The sequence below is a fragment of the Stegodyphus dumicola genome, chromosome 9, assembly GCF_044657685.1.
Source record: "Stegodyphus dumicola isolate Sdum_Otavi_A_Nest chromosome 9, ASM4465768v1".
NCBI classification, from domain to species: Eukaryota; Metazoa; Arthropoda; class Arachnida; order Araneae; family Eresidae; genus Stegodyphus; species Stegodyphus dumicola.
The window spans coordinates 31,469,454-31,489,294 of NC_140776.1; positions in this window are offsets into that span (position 1 = coordinate 31,469,454).

The following is a 19,841-nucleotide window of genomic DNA, read 5'->3' on the forward strand; positions in this document are numbered from 1 at the left end:
TCTGGAAGTCCAAATTTGTAATTTGTTTTATTACCTATTTCATATTTTGGAAAAATTTAAAGAAATTTTGATTAACAAACTCAGCGATTTTAAGGCAATGGCAAACTGTACTGTACGGGAAAGGAAAAAATGCCATTTTATCCCCAGCGCGTGAGACACTGTATCGTAAATTCTAAAGATATATGCTCATTTAAAAATTATTCTGCAATATTAGTGTTGAATTGAATTAATGCAAAGAACATGATATTTAATAAATAAAGTAACACACAAAACTTTAAAAAACGTCCTTGGGTGTAATGTATGTGAACAAAAACTTATGAGACTATCCCAACTTTTATTTTTAATATACATTACCAATTTTACTGTTTTATTCTTCTTGTCAATTCATTTTGTCAGTCAATAGTTTCAACGTCATGCGAAATTAATACCTGTATCTCATCGGCCTCGTCGTATGTCTCGATCGATATTTCAATTGAGCACACATTGACGGCATAATTTCAGCTTCATCGCTGCTAATTATGATCATTGTTCTGCTTGCGGCAATTTTCTCGTCGCTTTTAGTGTCGCAATCATCTGCGCTTGCGAACTTTCATCACACCTTTTCATAAATTATTAATCATTTCAGTTTGAAGGGAAATTTTCAAACTGTTTTTAGGTTTCGCACTTAGGACGTCAAGAAAACAGTTTGCACATAATGTCAGAACATAATGCATATGTTATTGAAATAACTCTTGATGATTATTCAAAATTTAAAGTTAATTACTTTCACATTGAAACGAAAAACATAGAATCACTTATTTGAAATTCATCAATTATTTTCTAAAGCACACATACAGCGCATGATCTTGAAAGTGAATTTATATTTTCGAATTTAAATTAGGTTTAGTTTGGTTTATTTTATTACAGCAAAGCGCTCAAGGGTTATCTGACTAAAGCGAGGATGTCTTCGTAGACGATGTTCTAAGGGAAGCTGGCTTATATCCACATTGCACATGCGGAAAACCACGAAAGCGACAAGCAACCAGCCCGTTCACTGAGATTCGAACCCTGGACCCAATCACCAGTTTTCTGCCACTTTATTGCTTGGTCGCTGGTGGACGCAATTGGAATAAACTCGGAGTTTTATATTACCGATGATATACGATGCTTAGATATAACTTGTAATAAAATAATACATGCTTAGATATATATTGTTAGAGTATAACTTGTAATACTTAGATATAACTTGTAATAAAGTAATAAAGTAATTTGGAGACACCATGAGAAAAATAATTCCAGTTTTTGATATTAGAAAATTCTCGTTCGGAATGATATATCAGCAAATGCGCGTACACGTATTAATAAAATGGGGGGGGTGTATTTGCTGACTGATTTAAATTTCATAACCACGCAATAAATCATTCGGTAAATATCAAACTTTATTTGCTTTGTTTTTATTTCGTTCTAAAATATAATATCTGAATTAATAATATGTATGTAGGAAAAGGTATTAAAACTCACTAATAACATGACGCTCATAGCAGACTAATGAGGTGATGCATAGTGTACAAAATATTGTTGCGTGCGTACGGGTTCGTTATGAAATGAATGCACAAGTCCGATGAAAAAAAAATGAACAAAAATTTATTATTATCACAACAAAAATGCTTAAATTTTCTCAAATTATCACGCAGTATTACAATATCTCACAGTAGTTTTCTTTTAACTACTCAAATGTCCAATAGAACGTAATTCAAAACAGCTAAAGAACGCTAATCCGCGAATTCGGTACAATCATCAACAGTAGTTTTCTAAACAACAACAAACTAAGCAACTACTACAAACTGAGATGTTTTCCTCCATTTATAAGATTTTAAAATCACGCGATAGAATTTTCCAGCACTTTCTCAAAATCAAAAAGAGATATTTATTTATTTAACGCACGCGCTCTTGTATTTTTAATTTTTCCGGCTTAGCTTTCTTTTAATATTCGTCACGCGCTGCACTGCGCGAGAAATAAAACCATTTAATTTATAATTGAACTAACATTAGCTTTTTAAATACCAAATTCGTAACACTATGATATTTTCAAAATCGTACTACAGAACATTTGGGCAGTCAAGGCCATATTAACCTTAGGACGAAAAAAATACAGCATGTAGGTTTTCTTATAGTACATCATCGCATAAATGTTAAACTTTTACTTACCATAATGCATTCCGCATTCTGATGGTGGTTTCTGCAATTCTGAATTGTGTTTCTTGTACGTCAAGCAGGAAATGTAGAATGCAGTTATGATCTCGCATGCATTTTAAAAGTTAAAAACTACCATACACTTAAATTCAGTAATTACGGCAGTCATATGAATAAATATCATTTGAAGTTTGATATACCTGATACATTTATGCAACTCTACATCATAAAGCACAGAGTAAAAATTTCTAAAACTGTATGGATATGTCTAGAATACTTGCCCACTTAGCATAAGTAATCTATTGAATGGGTTCCCAATGGTTTCTCACCCGTTTTAAACATCTCATAATGTTAATTAGGAATATCTGTACACCTCTCTTCTGAAAATTTCAAATGATTTAGGCTTCAATCATTCTCTTAAATATTGCAAAACGTTCGGGCTCTAATTATTAAAGATTCCACTGTTTGTTTACGAAACATTACAAAAATTAATTGTAAATTGACCCGAAATAATTAAAAAGTATTCAGTTATTTTAAACTTTACATATATCGTTAGAGTGTAAATAATTGAAAGAAAATCAGTTATTTCCACTATGTGAATTTTGTGGATTCTAACTATTTCAAACTCTTCATACTATTCAAATTTCGAGCTAATATTTTTCAAAAATTTGTTTCTGAGATATAAAGTTATAACTAAAATCTGAGCGAAGGACTCAAAATGAGAATTGTTTTATGCTGTATTGAAGTTAACGTTTTCTTTCGTCTGATTTTTTTGTTTGATATTTTAATTGAAAAGTCTAAAAATGTGATAAACTTAAATTATATGAAGTAATACATTATTTCTTTAATTTCTAGTTAATATTTTCTGTAAATGCTTATTGTTTTCTATAAACTAATTCTATAAACCACCGGGTTCTTCTATAAAGTGACGGACACTTATAACCATGACTTCTCCGGGATTCGACCCTGGGCATTTCGGTATCGCAGTAGGCTCATCTAGTCCTTATACCATCTGGGCTGTAATTCTTATATCATAAATATTGCACTGGCGTTCTGAACTTTAATAATAATTTCTAAAAGCAAAATATATACCAACAGCAAATAGGAAGTTTAGCACCTAATCTATAAATGAATGAAACTAAATTAAATTTAGTTTCTAATACAGGAAATATATACTTCAGAGTCGGCAAAAAAAATCTACCTGTATTAAAATTTTTATCATTGTATAAGTATTGTATTATTTAAGTTACTTTAGCATTGCAGATTAAATAAGCTCGCGTTCTATTTATAAGTATCTCTCCCGCCTTCTTATCATGCCTTCGTGGTGTAATGGTCAGCACACTCGGCCCGTATTTGGGAGGCCCGTGGCTGGAGTTCCAGCGTGGGCATTGCTTATTTCTTCAACTTTCAGCTTTTAAAAATTCTAATGACGCTAGAGTGGCTCTCGGATTAAAAAAAGGTAGTGGATGATGATTCTCAACCACCAGGATTTGGCAATTAAGTCCCCTAATCCCCACTTTTCCTTTAAAAGGGGAAGAATATAAGGTATTTATCCGGCCTTCTTAACATGCCTACGTGAGGTAATGGTCAGCAGACTCGGCGCGTATGCGAGCGGTCCGTGGTTCAACCTCCGACGAGGGCATTGTTCATTTCTTCATATTCCTGCTATCAAAAATCCTAACGACTCTAGATATTAATCAATAATATTAACATTTTTAGCTACTTAGATACATATTATTTTTATTCTTAATACCTAGCTTTTGAGAAACTCCCTTCTGCAGCTGTCATATATATTTATGAACATATCGTACACAATTTAGGCAGATGAATTGTATAAGTAATCAAGCTAATAATAATGGCACTAGGGATTTATTCTTTGTTTAAAGTTCGTGTTAGACATTACAATACTCTTATCAGAGTACGGGGTTGTGCTGGATTGAATGCACATAGAATCGATCATAAATTGATAGAACAAAATCCCCAAAGAAACGTTTTACAGTTCTGGAAATTTTCACAAAAGTACTCGTACAGCTCTTCTCAATATAACACCACACTCATGTGTTACCGCTTCAAAATATTAAGAACGTTTAACACAACGCAATGCAAGAGCGAAGCTCGCACGGAGGTTTCTCAATACTCCAAACTCTGAACTAAAAACTGAGAAAAAGATACTCTCTCTGGTCTTATGCAGTTTTTCTCCCGTCTGCCGGGATATTTACACCACCTTCGGGTTTCTAGAAATTGATGGAAGGCATGTGCAGTTACAGTTGCTACCTGCAAAGCCATATGCGTTACATTGGAATTATACTAAATACAGTCAAACAGAAATCAAACCCATAGTCGCAAAACGGTAGCCGCATTTGGCGACTTTTGGCTATTTATCGCCAAATTTGAAGAGAGAGAATTCGTAGAGAATTTTCTTTAGAATCTGAGTTCAATTTGAATTTATTGACGACGAAAGGGGAACAGATATAAGTTACCAACTTAACATAGCCTTCAGCACCTTGTAGAGATATTAAGTTCATTGGAAAAAACGAAGAGATGAAAAATATGCAACGCCTTCGCCGGGAATCGAACCACGGACCTCTGAAATACCAGCTCAGTGTGCTGACCACTACACCACGAAGCACGCTAGGAAAGTGGGAGAAATACCTTATATACTCCCCTTTTTAAAGGGACACTGGGGATTTTAGAGGACCCAATCGCCAAATTCTGGGGACGAAGAATCACCATCCACAACCCTTTTAGTTCGGGCGCCACTGTAGACAATAGGTATTTTTTTGGAACCAGGAAAGATGAAAAATTAACAACGCCTTCGCCGGGAATCGAACCACGGACCTCTGGAACACCGGCCCAGCGTGCAAAACCACTACACCACGAAGGCAGAAGAAATACCTTATAACCTAATAGCAAATTTTCTGGTTTCAAATTCTTATACATTATGTTTCTGTTGTTCAGATATTCAAGCGTTTTCATCACACAAACTGTTATAATTAAAAAACATAATAAAAAATATAAAAAACTTGTTGCGCCGTCGAAAGAAGCCCTAATTCATAAAATAATTAGCAATAAAATTATATTAAAAATTGCTTATTAAATTTTAATTTATCTCTTATCATTTTGTTTAATTTTAATTATTTAATTACTTAAAATATTTAAAAATAATAATAAATTTTAAAAAGTAAAAGAAAATAAAAAAACCTGAAAAATTTTCATATTTTAAATTACGTCGAAAAGGGCTTTTTTTTTTAACATTTTTTGCGTTACCTCCATTTATTAAATATGTTCTTCGCAATTAAATCTTAAAATTAAGTTCAAGAGCAATATTGCAAAATAATTTTAAAATGAACATATCTTTAGAATTTCCGATACAGAGCCTCGCGCGCTGGAGATAAAAAGGTTTTTTCTGTACAACGTTATTATTGCTCGCTTTGACGTTTTGAGTTGGTTAATCAAAACTTCGTTAAAATTTTACAAAATATGAAATCGATAATTAAACAAACTCCAAATTTCAATTTGGGATTCCAGCTGCCCATATACGAAGAAGGATTACCTTCAAAATTGATGGCTCTAGGTACCGTTGTTTATCTCAATGCGAGGAACATACATACATTTATGCAGATTCTTCATCATTTAATTTCTTTAAATATAATACAGGGGGATAATATTTTGTGGCAACAATATGAAAAGTGTAACGACGCTTGTAGAGAATCGACGCAAAATGTCAAAACGAAATGAATATATCTTCTGAGCAAATTGCCCCTTTGGACTAATTATTAATTAATTAAATAATATTTATAAATTAAATAATAATTAATAAATATCAATAACATAATTATTAATCAATTTTCTACTAATTAATTATTTAATTTTTAAATTAATAATGATTTTAATAGTCATTTTATTTATTTATTTACTCTTGTTCCTCTTTCCTGACGGTCTTCCATAGTGCTCCGGCACTTTTAAAAATTAAGCCTCGAGTCTCACATAGACTATATCAGCAATTTTCGCTCCATTGAGAGAACTGTCAAATTTATTCAGGCATATAAAGTTTTCTTGAACAAACAAACAAACAAAAAAAAAAAAAAAAAAAAAAAAAAAAAAAAATGCAATAATAACAGCATAAATCTCAAAAAACGTAATAATTCTTAAATGTTTCAAATTTTCTTGTCAATATTGACATTGATTCTCTTCAGTCACCAGCCACGCAAACTAGAACATTTTTGTCTTTATACAAGATCTGGTCTTTTCAGGAAGCATGGAATTAGATCAGAACTCTTAAACGACACTTAATGACTTTCACTATGTCTTTGAAATACCGAAATACCATAGAGACAAGGAAAGGGTGTAAACTGCCCTTTTATTAATCCATATAAAATTTAAAAGAAGGCACCAACTCGTGCTCACAGAAGCTTAAAGTTTGGCTTAATTTAAGTATACTAGATAACTAAAATTTATAAAGTACAGCCTTACGGCTTCATAGTATATTAGCACGCAAGCTGGCTGTGGCCGAAGTCGGCGTAGAAAAGCACAATGGCCAGAATAACTTAACGCCGAAGAATTCTAATCTAGAGAATCCAAGTTAGCAACGTGGCTTTCAAGCAGGAAAAACACGCTCTGATTTCACCCTCCAAAACCTTTCTTTAAGTACTTCTTTCATTCTACCTAATTTGAATATCGTAAGCGATGAAAATTTACATGCTGCCAGGGAAATCAAAGTAGGCTTGATTGGAAATTAACTTAAAATAACTGGTTAGAAAATTAAAATGAGACATTATATGTTCTTAGGGGAGTACTTTACATTAATTATAAATGAAATCTTAACAACCTTATAGTGTTTATTGCAACTATGTATTAATATATACAAAATACTGAATTATAATTTGTTTCTTAGTAGAAGACTTTAAATGAAATCTTGAAAGCGTTAGGAAAGTAAATTTTAGATGTAGGCTGCACGAGAAATAACCGAAAAGTTTACAGAGCTAGAACATTTGGTGATTAAGATATAGTTACCATAGCAAACACATCAATGAATTATAAATTGAAGACTTTCAAATTAAAATTATATCTGAAATAGCTTCGTAATATCATAATTCAAATCTAACTGGAGATTTTGTAGAATGTTTACTCACATATCGTGACAAATATTTTATAAAACAATTTTTAATTCATTTACTTAACGAATCTGACTTTGTCTAATATTTTAAGATGCTATTAATTACTAATTATTCCAGGAAGAGAATAGTTTAATTGGCGGTTGCATAGTAAATAAATTTCCATCGGCTGAAATATAGATATTTTCATAAGTTAGTTATCTGTACTTCAAACAAAATATTCTTTTCATCATGAATTAATTGCTTTTCAGAATTTTATAATTGGTCGTTCCGTTTAATATTTCAATGTTGACCAAAATATTTTAGAGAAATCGTTTTATTGTGAAAGTAAGAATGATTAATAATATTCATCGTTAATTTTTAAGAAATGAAATTGCTATAGTGCTTATAAAAATTTTCTTTAATGAAGATTTAGCATTAGATGCATTCAAATATCTTTAGATATGATACCGATTGTGAAAATGATAAATTGAGTCATGCATTTGAGACGAAAATAATGGTAAGTAAAGAATGAAAACCTCAAAACAATTTAGACGTTACTTTCACATCAGAAGATTTATTCCTTTCTTTATGTTCTCGCTGAGCATCGTACGTTACTAATCTACTCTTAGACTCAATCCTACCATAGTGTTTTTTATTAGCCCAAAGGGGCATTTTGCCCAGAAGGGTTATTAATTTCGTTTGGACATTTTGAATCCTTCACTATAAAACTGCGTTTAACTTTTCAAATTGCTGCCACCAGATATTAAAGCCCTGTATTATATTTAAAGAAATTAAGTAACGAAGAATTTGTATGAATGTTTTTCTAACATTGCTAAAAAACAAATGTACCTAGAGACATCAAATTTTGAAAAACGCAATCCTCCTCTCGAGTAAGGGCGTCTGGAAGCCAGTTTTGAGAACTAGAATTTCTTTTATTATCCATTTTATATTTTGTAAAACATCAACGAATTCTTGATTGACAATCTCAACGATTTCAAAAAGAGCAATGGTAATGGATTTTTGCAGCTTTCTTTGTGGTGAGAAAATTAGTAATGATATAGCCTTCACGTTTGCCAATAACCACTGCTACACGGTGCGGCACTGAGTGAGAGACTTTGGATGTGTTATTGGAAAATGGCACCTATGCTGCCTCCACACGCAGCCAAAGTTCATCTAATGTACTCGAGGGTATGAGATGTCGAGCTAGGCGTTGACATGCTTGGTGGACAAAATTCTGGAAAACGGCAGACCAGCGTAACAATGCAATAAAGTGGGGCTTGAAGATAGCGGGAACATTGCGTGTAGCGTGTGACCGCGAATTGTCTTATAGAAATGTGACCTTCGGCAAGCTAAGGACGTTAAGCAGGAGAACAAGCTGCAGAAACCTCACAGATATAACGTCGGCTGGTACGTGTACCGATATTTGGTACTAGGTGGTGGGGGAGTGGAATCCTGTACCACAGCAAACCGAGTGCCGGAGCGGTATGACGACGCATAACACAACAGATGAGCAACCTTTCCATACAGTATCTCTGCACTTTAATACGATTATCGTGGTACTGCAAAAGCAGCGTAATTCGTCCGCAAATGCAATGTTATGCCATTTGGAGTTTCATATCCACCAGTGCACCACTGCAAACGCAGACGCCTGTGGTTTAACGGTAAGCGAAGAATGACACATAGCGGACAGTGCATTGCACTGTAAATGATGTTGAATTGTTGCTGCAAACACCAAATGTTGTGTTAAAGACTGCGCTTATATATAATATGAGCGCAGTCTTTAACGCATTATTTGGTGTTTAATGTGTAATATGGTTGCGGATGTGGTAGTCAGTGTCGTGAGCCAGTTTTCCCGTGGAATGACGCAATGAGACGGTTGCAATTCTTCCTGTCCGTAAGTCTTCCCTACTGTATCCACCCATTCCACATTCGCATGACTGTTGCTCGGCTACGTCCGACATGTTAACGGATTTCCCAGAAGGATAATCTGCAATCTCCATATGTAGCGATTATGCCTCGGTTGAACTCAGTAATGTGCTCGATAATGCTCTTACTTTTCCACGATTCATCTTGAAGCTACAAAAAAAAAAAAAAAAAAAAAAAAAAAAAAAAAAAAAAAAAAGAGGGGGCAAACTCACGAGAGAAAAATTTACGTTCTTCAAATAGCAATCTTTCCTCCCTTTATGTACGAATTGTAGGAAGCGTTGCAATTGCTCATGATGTCCGAGTATACTGAAATCATAATCATTTGCCTGTTCCATTCCGGTATAAGTATGATGTACAATTTATGTGCTGTTTTAATGCTTCCATCCTGGCGTTGCGTTTTAGATGTCCAGCAGTTTATTAACAACGAATTAACAGTAATATACATATATTTAAAGAGACAAAAGTTTAGGAATCGAACTATTATAGTTAGTAACTTAGTATCTTTTTTGAAATGTTGTGATAAATTAAAAATTAATTCACGAAGTTTTCTAATTATAAAATACCGAATAGAGTATATGAATCTCAAAATGACATGTAAATCTTCGTTTTTCTGATAGTGGAGTTTGACTTCAAGTATTTTTTTAGACCGAAAAAACATCGGTTAGCATCTGTGAATCTACTACGGATCTCGGGCATTAAATCATTGAGATTATTAACTTCTGATCCTAAATATTTAAATTGTACTAAACGGTACACAGAAATTAAAATAAAAATGCAGGAATCCTGATAATGCATTCCACATATTATGTCGTGTTCTTTAAGTTTCTAACTGCCTAACTGCCAGAATCATTTTCCCGCCTGTTTCGCACACTCTGCAGGGTTTTGTTCATCTATGCGAACAAAATACATGCATGAAATGCAGAAATAGTTAGCATTAATCACTTTGTCATAACAATATACAAATAAATCAAATGAAGTTTTCCCATAATACAAATCACCAAGCAAAATGTGGTCTTTTGAAAATGCACTTTTCATCGGTATGTTAAGAGATGCTTATGCTCTCCATCTACCTACAAGATTTAAAATAATATTGCATTTACTTCCTTTCGCTTTTATAATATTGCATTTCTTTGGATTTTCTGCCATTACAGTTTCTTGCTGGATACTCCTAAATCGTTAAAAGATCAAGAAGCTCAATGCAGCTTTTACAGCAGTAAAATATTGTCTTATTAAAGGGAATAAGCAAAACATCTTATTCCTGACACTGCAATAAGCTTTGTAGTCAACTACATTGTGAGATAAATATAATGTATTACACTAGGGATATATATTGCTAGGAGCAGAACCGTTCACTAAAATAAGAAACGAAAAATCTATTTCGAACGAAGTCATTTTTAAAACAGAACTAAGACACATTTCAATTGCATCCAATTCAAGTTCAGCTGAGACAGAAGAAAAAAGCAAAATAAAATTAGTCACAGGAAAGCTTTTTTATTTTACTTCAAAGAGTGATCCAAGCGTCCGAAACGATTTAGATCGTATCATTCGATTAGGAATGGCTTACAGAGATTGGCAAAACGATTCCCTCAGGGAGAAATAGCTCTTTTACCATTTCTTTCTCTTATTTTCTGGAGTTGAGAAAAAGTGTTTTCTACTACTTCGTTCTGCTTTTAAATGGCTTCCTTAAAGATATTCTAGCGGAAGTCTTTAGTTTTATTGCACTGATAATTGAAAACGGTAAAATATTCCCATTTATAGTAAAATATAACACGGTGCATCCAGAGAGTGTATTTGAAAAAACAGTGGCTTTATCTTAAGGAGTGAGACTTTCTTTTATACTAGGTATGCAAAAAACTCGATCAAGCTATGATTTTACTATAATTTATGGCTCTAAATGCTTCAACATTTTGTATTAAAGTTTTCTTCTGTGAAAGAAATGCGTATAGTAAATACTTCTGGACTCTTAAACTTTCTTCACTGACTTTTAAATTTGCTTCAATTTAAATTTAAATTTTTATTACTTTTCAGTATTTTAATTATTTAAAAAAATAAAATTCAATATCAGTATTTTTTTCATTTCTATAAATACATGATAGTACTTTCACTGAATATGTCATATTTTTGGAAAATTTTCTGATATAAGAGAAAACATTGTATAGAAGATTGCTATATTTATGCATAATGGTAACATATATTATAGGAATGTACATACAAATCAAGCTCAGGATATGGTTTTGGTAATATTTCAATTTTAGATAAAGTTAAAAATTTAAAAACTAAGATTAAGTTTGTAAAGCATTCATTTATTTTACACAACCTGCTATTTTTTGTTCAGTATCTTTAATGTGTTTTTCCCTTTCCGTTTTCCTGCCAGAAAGCTAATTTATAGTTCCAGCATAGTCAAATGAGGTAGAAGGAGACAGTATTGTAAGTGAAGTAAAGAGTAGATTGCTTAATTAGAGCAAGGTTCACCTGCTGAAGGCCACGTTACTAGCTGAATTTATCCAGCTTTGCTTTTATTCTTGCCAATAGTGCTTGTCACTTCGGTTTAGGTTTGTGCCAATTTTCATGTTATACACTACTGTGTAACCATCAGATCTAATTAGTTTTAATTTGAATTCATTACTTTGGAGTTACGCCATAAATATGGCTGCTTCTGTAAGCAGAAGAAACGCCTTCTATTAAATTATTGAGTTCTTAAAAAAAGGATCTCTCACACTTCTTACATTGATTGTTTTCTTACTGGACATAGCGATAAATCGCTTTCAAAGAAGGTGAGACTCTACAAACAATTTACTTTAAGTTTAAAAACCAAGTTACCAAACAGGGATTTGTGATCATAATAAACAGCTTATTTAAATTCCTGTGGTGGTTAAAGAAAGCTGTTTACGCCACTGGACTCAGGCTAGAATTCAGGGACAAGTAATGAATGAATGTTTGTTGTTGTCCTGTGTTCTCAAAATGTGAGTGTCTGATGTATGATGATATAGAAGATTTTTTGAGTGCTAGTTAGTAGAGAAGGCAGAATAATATATATTATTTAATAAAATATTATGCATTAAAAATGAGATAAAACGAAAGGGAAGAGTACACATGTGTGTTGAAGTTTAATTTACTTTTTATAAAAATTAACCGTGGCTTTAAGTGAAACAGTAATTTTTAATGGTACTGCTTTTGCTTTTAAAGAAAAGTCAGATGTTATTATTACCAATACAAGATTAGGTAAAGCTTTTCCCTTGATTTAGTGTTTCTTACAGAAATTGACTAAAAAATGAAAACTTTTTCCATACTTCCTTTGCCTTCTAGAAAGCAGTTTTAGACGTTGAAAAATTATCCTAAAGCGCCTTTCGGAATAAGGAATGATAAAAGGCAGTCTCTTTTCACTTTTATTTCTTTGATTAATGTCCTTACTGTACTTTTATTTTTCGGAAACGTTTTGCTTGCACACACTTTGATAAATGTGGTAATTAGTGATCTCATTGAAATTTTTAATAACTGCGTAACATAATAGAGAAATATTCAAATCATTTTGCCATAAGTCATTATCTCGCCGCCTAACCGGGATAATGATTAGCAACGCTGACTGCCGCAACGAAGGATTGATTTCAAATCCCGGAGAAGGCATGGATATTTTTAATAATGCATTTGCTGCATGGGGCACATTAAATATGTGAAGAGCCAAAATTCCTTTCGAGAAGTTGGTGGTACGGAAAGAGGAGTGGCAGACCTTCGGACCGGTTCCCCCCGCCGGAGTGCTGTCTATGAAAATTGGGGATGGAACGGAACAAGGTGGCACTGCAGCCTGTAGGTTACTCAAGGTTCTTGCCGACGACAGGCGCAATCTTGTAATCCTTGTCCCGATGCATTTCATGAGCTTGTTCTGATCTTACTGCCAGAGAAGTGAGATAAGTAATAACAAAAGTCTTTTGCGAAAATGCGTATCTTATGTTAGTTATTAGTGGACGATCCTCTTTGTGAACACTTTCAAACTTTTAAAGCTTATATTTGGAATGAAGTACTTGTTTAATACATCAAATTTTAAATTCTAAATTTATTATATTGCTTCAAAAAACTTATATACTTCTGATAACACCATTTGCGTTATTTATAATATTATTTGAATAGTCCTTTGAGAAATCTGAGAATCACCATTTCCCAGTCAATCCTCCGACACACGCTTAACATTCGACACCCTGCATCTCCCCTAGAAGCACCGTACGTGATGACAGGCGGATAAAAGCAAGCAAAATGCAAGCTATTCACAGCTTATCAACGTAATTGGAACTCGAAGCTGAGAATGAGATGAAAATTTTACTTTTTATCAGAAACTATTTAAAAATAAAATAAAAGCTTTATAGGGACTTTGAAACCGTACATTTGAACGTAGCTATATATTTGAAAATATATTAATACCATACGGCAAACACTACGGAAATTAAATTTCTTACGAGAGTTCCAAGAAGATCTTGATAACTAGAGACCTACTCTATTGCGACATGTAGCTTCAGGAGAGATGCGGTTAGCCTTTTATTTATTTATTAAGTATTTAATTATAATTTATGAATATAACATACGACTTCTGTAGCTGCAACTTCTGTAGCTTCTATAGCTCCCAGTTGCGACAAGTAATTGCAGCTGGGATTATGGCGGATCACCGATACTTTGATGAAATTGTATCGCTTCATGTTCAACTTTTGTGTAATGCTTTCGGTAATAAATCTTTTTTCGTGAATGGCAACGCACCGTGTGACCGAATAGGTTACAGCCGAAAACATCACGGCAAAAAGATCGCGGACGAAAACGTCGAGGAGAAAACAACGCAAGGCAAAAACGTCGTGGTACAAAATATCGTGGGAGAAAAGAAAGCAAAGAGAAAACATTGCAGCTCTAATACATCGTGGCACAAAATACCGTAGTCGAAAATAAAGCGGTTCAAAAACTTCTCAGTTTAAAAACATCGTCATCGAAATTTCAGGGTAAAAAAATAAAGTACCTACAAATCATCGCATGACGATAACATCGCACGTATGTGTTTTCCAGGTTTTAAAAGTTGTAAATGCATTTTCTCCTAATGATTTGGGAGCGCAAGAAGGAAAGACGGAAAGAGGGTGAAAATGTTAACATAACTTAAAAAGAAACAAAACAAGATGTAATTTTCACTATAACAATAACAGATTGTGAAACGTGAAAGAAAATAATTTCATAATTAAGGAAGTAATTTTTATAGAAGTAACCTCATACGGTTATTTATCCTATATTTCTAAGCATTTCAGGCTGTATTTTACATGAAAAATTGTCAGTAAAATTTTATAAAAAAGATTAATTTATTAATAACCTTTAAAATTATATTAAGTTGCATTAATTTTCTACTCATTTTCAATTTTGTAATGCTTAAGTTTCCTTCTAACATTTTCAGAAAAAATTTATTAGTTCATTCAAAAATATGAAATATGGAAATAAAAGTATTCCTATTTCCTTCTTGCGCTCCCAAATCCTTATGAGAAAACGCACTTACAGCTTTTAAAACCTGGAAACCACATATGTGCGATATTATCGTCATACGATGATTTGTAGGTACTTTATTTTTTACCACGATATTTTCTAAAACGGTGTTTTTAAACTGAAAAGTTTTTTAACCGCTTTATTTTGGACGAGGATATTTTGTGCCAATATCTTTTACAAATGTTGTGTTGTTTCTTTGCTTTCTTCCCCCCCCCCCCACAATGTTTTGTGCTACGACGTTTTCGCCTTGCGTTATTTTCTCCGCGAGGTTTTCGTCTGAGATGTTTCTGCTGCGATATTTTCGGCGGACACCAGCCGAATACTCGCTGTTCAGGATTGTCTGGAACAGTGGTTCTCAAACGATTATCCGCAATGCATCTCTTTCACCATTGGTAGAAACTCATTCCTCTTTCCTAAATTTAAAAAATCCATATAGGAATTCCTTTTAAATAAATTGTTTTAACTTGGTTCGGGACGTTTAACTGTGTTAAGCCACCCAATAAAGCTTGCCAGGTCTGGGTGCCGCGTTCCTCCTGTTGAATTGAACTGTTAAGTCCAAGCTTAGTAAATAGGTTTATTTAAAACCTTTGTAAGATTTTGTCGTATTTCTACAGACGGAGCGATAACTTGCTTGGTATTCTAGTACGGTGTGGAAAACGTTAAGATAATATTACGCAAGTTGAGACCCTGTAAATGTTAACTTCCGAAGTAATCTACTTGATTTTTAAAAATTCTTGAAAAAAGTAAAATAAACCTGAGCTCTTATCCAAATATTTTTGTCAAAGCATACTGAAAATTTTAGCTTTTTAATTTGTTACTTCATTAAATAAATTGCCTGAATATTTCCTTGATAATTATAGACTATATTTTAAAATTATTCTCTTTTCCCATAAATTTATTTTTAAGTGAAATTTTATTTTGATTAAAATCGAGTTTAGTATTTTAAATTTGTCATTAATCATAAAACATATAATACTAAATATATTTTTCTCTTCTATAAATTTTATATTAGTTTTAAAGTTTAGATTCAAGAAAATTTAAAACTCATCCCTTCAATACAAGAAAGCTTACATGCAGGAAATGTCATCAGTGTTATTTATTTCCTTTAACATATTACTTTCTTTCACGGAGTAAAGGAAATTCAATACAAGGCGCTGAATATCTCATTCATATAAAAAAGAATTAAGAATTTAATACTGATATTGAGATAGAAAACTCAGATGAGAGAGGTATTTCTCAAGATCTTCCAATGTTGAAACCATCGAATTAAGCCTTGGGATCTTGTCTACCACAATATTTCTTTGATGAGTTCTACTTCCAATTATTTCTCCTCGATGTCATTTCTATGAATCTTTATTGGTAACATAAATAAAAGTGGCGTATCTATAGCAACGTTACAAATCCAAATATAACATTCCTCAAACCATTCTTGGTGCCTTAAATTATAATTCATCTTGTTACGAAAAGGTTTAGTAATCAAAACATCACATTCTCTGGTTTCTAGAAAGATAACCGTTTTTTCTTCAGGTTTTCAATTTTTAAAACACAGCTTTATTTAATTCTATATGTGTACAAGAAATAATGTTTAGTTTGAACAGAAATTTACACATTTATATTTTCACTTTAGATTTCTAAATTTTAAACATTTTTGTAATTACTTTGAACTCTTTATTACATTAAAAATGTAGCAGCCTTACGAACTTCAGATGACGTAACATGCTGCTTCTTATGAAATGATTTTCTGTATTCCACTATATTATGTTAATGATGGTTTATTTTAACGTTATCTGACGCACAAAAACATTTTTAATTACATCAAAAACTGTTACAAATTAAATCGCAATCTGGTGAATTCAGATCACAAAGTAACAACTCATATATATATATATATATATATATATAAATATACACACACACACATATATATATATATGTACACGTACATATGTAAATAATGGAAATATTCCGCATTTCTTTTTTCAAAAATAACTGTTATTGAAAATACACAAAATTTAATCTTTATTATTGATTAAGATTAAAACTCAATTTGAAAAAAGTTGCAGAATAAAATGCAATCTGAAGACCTCAGATTAAAACGTAATAACTAAAAAGGAGAATATATATATACAGGGCCAATTCAGCAAGTCGGTTACAAACTTTCAAGAGAGATTCAGTACACCTAGGAAAGGCGCATAGCAATGCGTGGTTGAAAACGCTTTCTTGGCGCGGTAGTTAATACAAAATACAAAAAGGAAGGACACCAACAGTATGACAAGTCATATTTTATTATGTTTAGTACACCAGTAACGAACAAATAAGAACATATGGGACAACGATCGTCATTAAAGAATGTTTCCGAAATTACAACCCTCGACCGTGATGCAGGCCTCACATCTCCTCAGGGAATATATACATCAGGCATTGGAGATCGCATAGAAAATGAGTGACGCACAGTTCCTGCATCACGGTCCGGGTCGTAATTTCGAACACCTTCTTTGATGACGACCGTCTGTTTTTGTTCTAATTTCTTGGTTTCCGCTGCACTAAACATAATAAATTATATTATTTATTTATCAAATGCCTGGTCATTGACCATCAGGTCATTAGGCAACGAGCTTTCCAATACTTCTTTACAATACAGTCCAAACTCTTAAGCTCAGAGCACACGCCCAGATGAGCAGCGTCTATGACTTGTCCAGAATCGCACAAAAAGGTGAGACAGTCAGATTAAAACAAAAGAAATAAGCACCAAGGCAGTCATGTCCAGTCAATAATCTAAATTCCCTCCCAGCAGTAGCACGAGGAGAGTCCGAGACACAGGCGGCTTTTAATAGCACCCTCTGTGACCTATTTTCAGTGGCACTAACAGCAGCTTTACGAAAGGATTTTTTATAAATACTATTGATTTCAAGTTTCGGTCTCTGAAAGACCTTTGAAGAATATTTTTACCTTTTTCTGCCAAAAGGTCCGCCGTTTTATTTCCACAAAGGCCACGATGTTATGGCACCCCTGGAAAAACACCTGAAGAGCAGAACTTGAGTCCGACGACATAACAGTCTTTTCAAGCGGACATAGACGGGCAGAAAGCTGTCGAAGGGCTAAAATAGATGGCCTCGACTTCACTGTCAGAATGGATTGATGAGTATATGTAGGTAAAAGGAAAACAGATCACAGATGACTCCAGCACCAGCGCCCTGGATGAAATCCAAAAGCATAGTAAACATTATTATTCTTTTTGAATATATATATACAATATAGAAATACTCCACTTATCTTCCTTCAAAGATAACAACTATTACAAATTCACAAAATTTAATCTTTATTATTGAATAAGTTCAAAACTCAGTTCGGAAAGAATTGTAATTTTAAAAGCTCCAGTAATTTTTATAAGAATTGCTGTAGAGAATTACAAAATTGCTCTTTTTTACAATTCGTTTCCAATATAAAATGGTATTAAACGAAAAAAAATCAAATTAATTAGAAAGTATATTATAGGAGTTAAAAAAGAAAGGTATTACAATAGTAAAAGGAAAATGCATAAAAAGGTTTGAAACTCCAGATAGACAAAATTAACTTTTACTTTGATTATCTTAACATTGCATCCTGCAATGTACTTTTATAAAATCAAACAAAACATGAGATCCTATTTTTCATTAATTCGCAGCAATATCCCAGACACGAGTTTAACAAAATTCAAAACAATACATCCTTGAAGTGAATTCTTTGCTAATTATTTTGATATTTTCAGATTATTAGCCACTTCACCGAACAAATCGACAAATGTTTTATGACTTTTTATACAAGCGAAAGACATTTGATTTTTTACTGCTATTGAGTTAGAAGAGCAGTTTTCCATTCTTAAAGAAAAATATAAATAAGGCTTTTGTAAGAAACAAAAAATCTAAGATAAAACAAAAATCTAGTCTCTGGTATTTTTATTTTTACAGCCAGTGGATACTGCTCAGGGAGAAGACGTTTAAATATAAATTACGTGCAATTAAACGTACATCTGGTATATGTTGTATGTATACACGAAAACATGTCTGAAACCCCAACAGTTTAGCACATTGAATTCCAGGATTGGATAATCAGAAAATATTATAAATTGTAACGGCTAGTTATTTAGTATTATAAGTATAAAGTAGTTTTATATTTTTTTCGTGCATTGTTGTTGTTGTTAGTTATCTTAACTTGTCTGACAGTAACTTCAGCCCAAGCCCACGATATTCCTCATGGACTATATTAAAATTGTTTCAGACTGTTTGGTTATTGTAATGTGAACTGATTTCTTATGGCTTTTTTTTTTTTTTTTAGCTTGGAGAAACACTATTGTTCTCTTCCAGTTTCCTTTGCCAATTTTCTGACTCGTCGCTCTTGATTTTTATCAATAATGCAGAGCCTACCTTTTGTTCCATTTTTCAATCGTCGCTGTATATTATTGGTGCTGTATGTTATTTGTTTTCTCATTGTAATATTTCCCTGAAATAATTGCATTAGGATTTAATGCAGAGGGTCCTATATGGCAGTTCAGAGAACTCGTGCTTATCAGAGGATATTGTGTAATTATATACAGGGTGATCAGCGAATAAGCCCTGATTTCAAAATTAAATATCTCTACAACAAAAATCGATAGAATTATCGGGAAAACTGTACATTTAATAGCAAAACTGTAAAAATGGTGTACAAAATTTTAGAAAACTTAGTTAGGAAAATCGTTCACAGATGGCTCTCTGCGCTGAAAACATTTTCTCTGAAAGAAGTCAAAAGAAAAAAATTAATTAGAAAAATAAAGTGAAGCAGCCTTTGCAATCAATATACAATTTTTTCAAAATGTTCACCGTTCGAAACAATGAGGTGGCGTAAACGAACAATGAAATTTGACATCACGTCTTGCAATGTCTCGACGAAAATGGAATCACATGCAACTCCAATAAACGATTCAAGCTCATCTAGAGTAGAAGGATTGTTTCGATAGACAGCGTCTTTCAATGCGCCCCACAGAAAGAAGTAACAAGGACTCAGATCGGGAGAATATGGAGGCCAAGCTATTCCTGTGTCAGTAAATTCAGGATAATCTAACGCAAATACTCTATTCCCAAAGTATTCATGAAGAAAGTGAAAAACTTTATTTGTTCGATGTGGTCG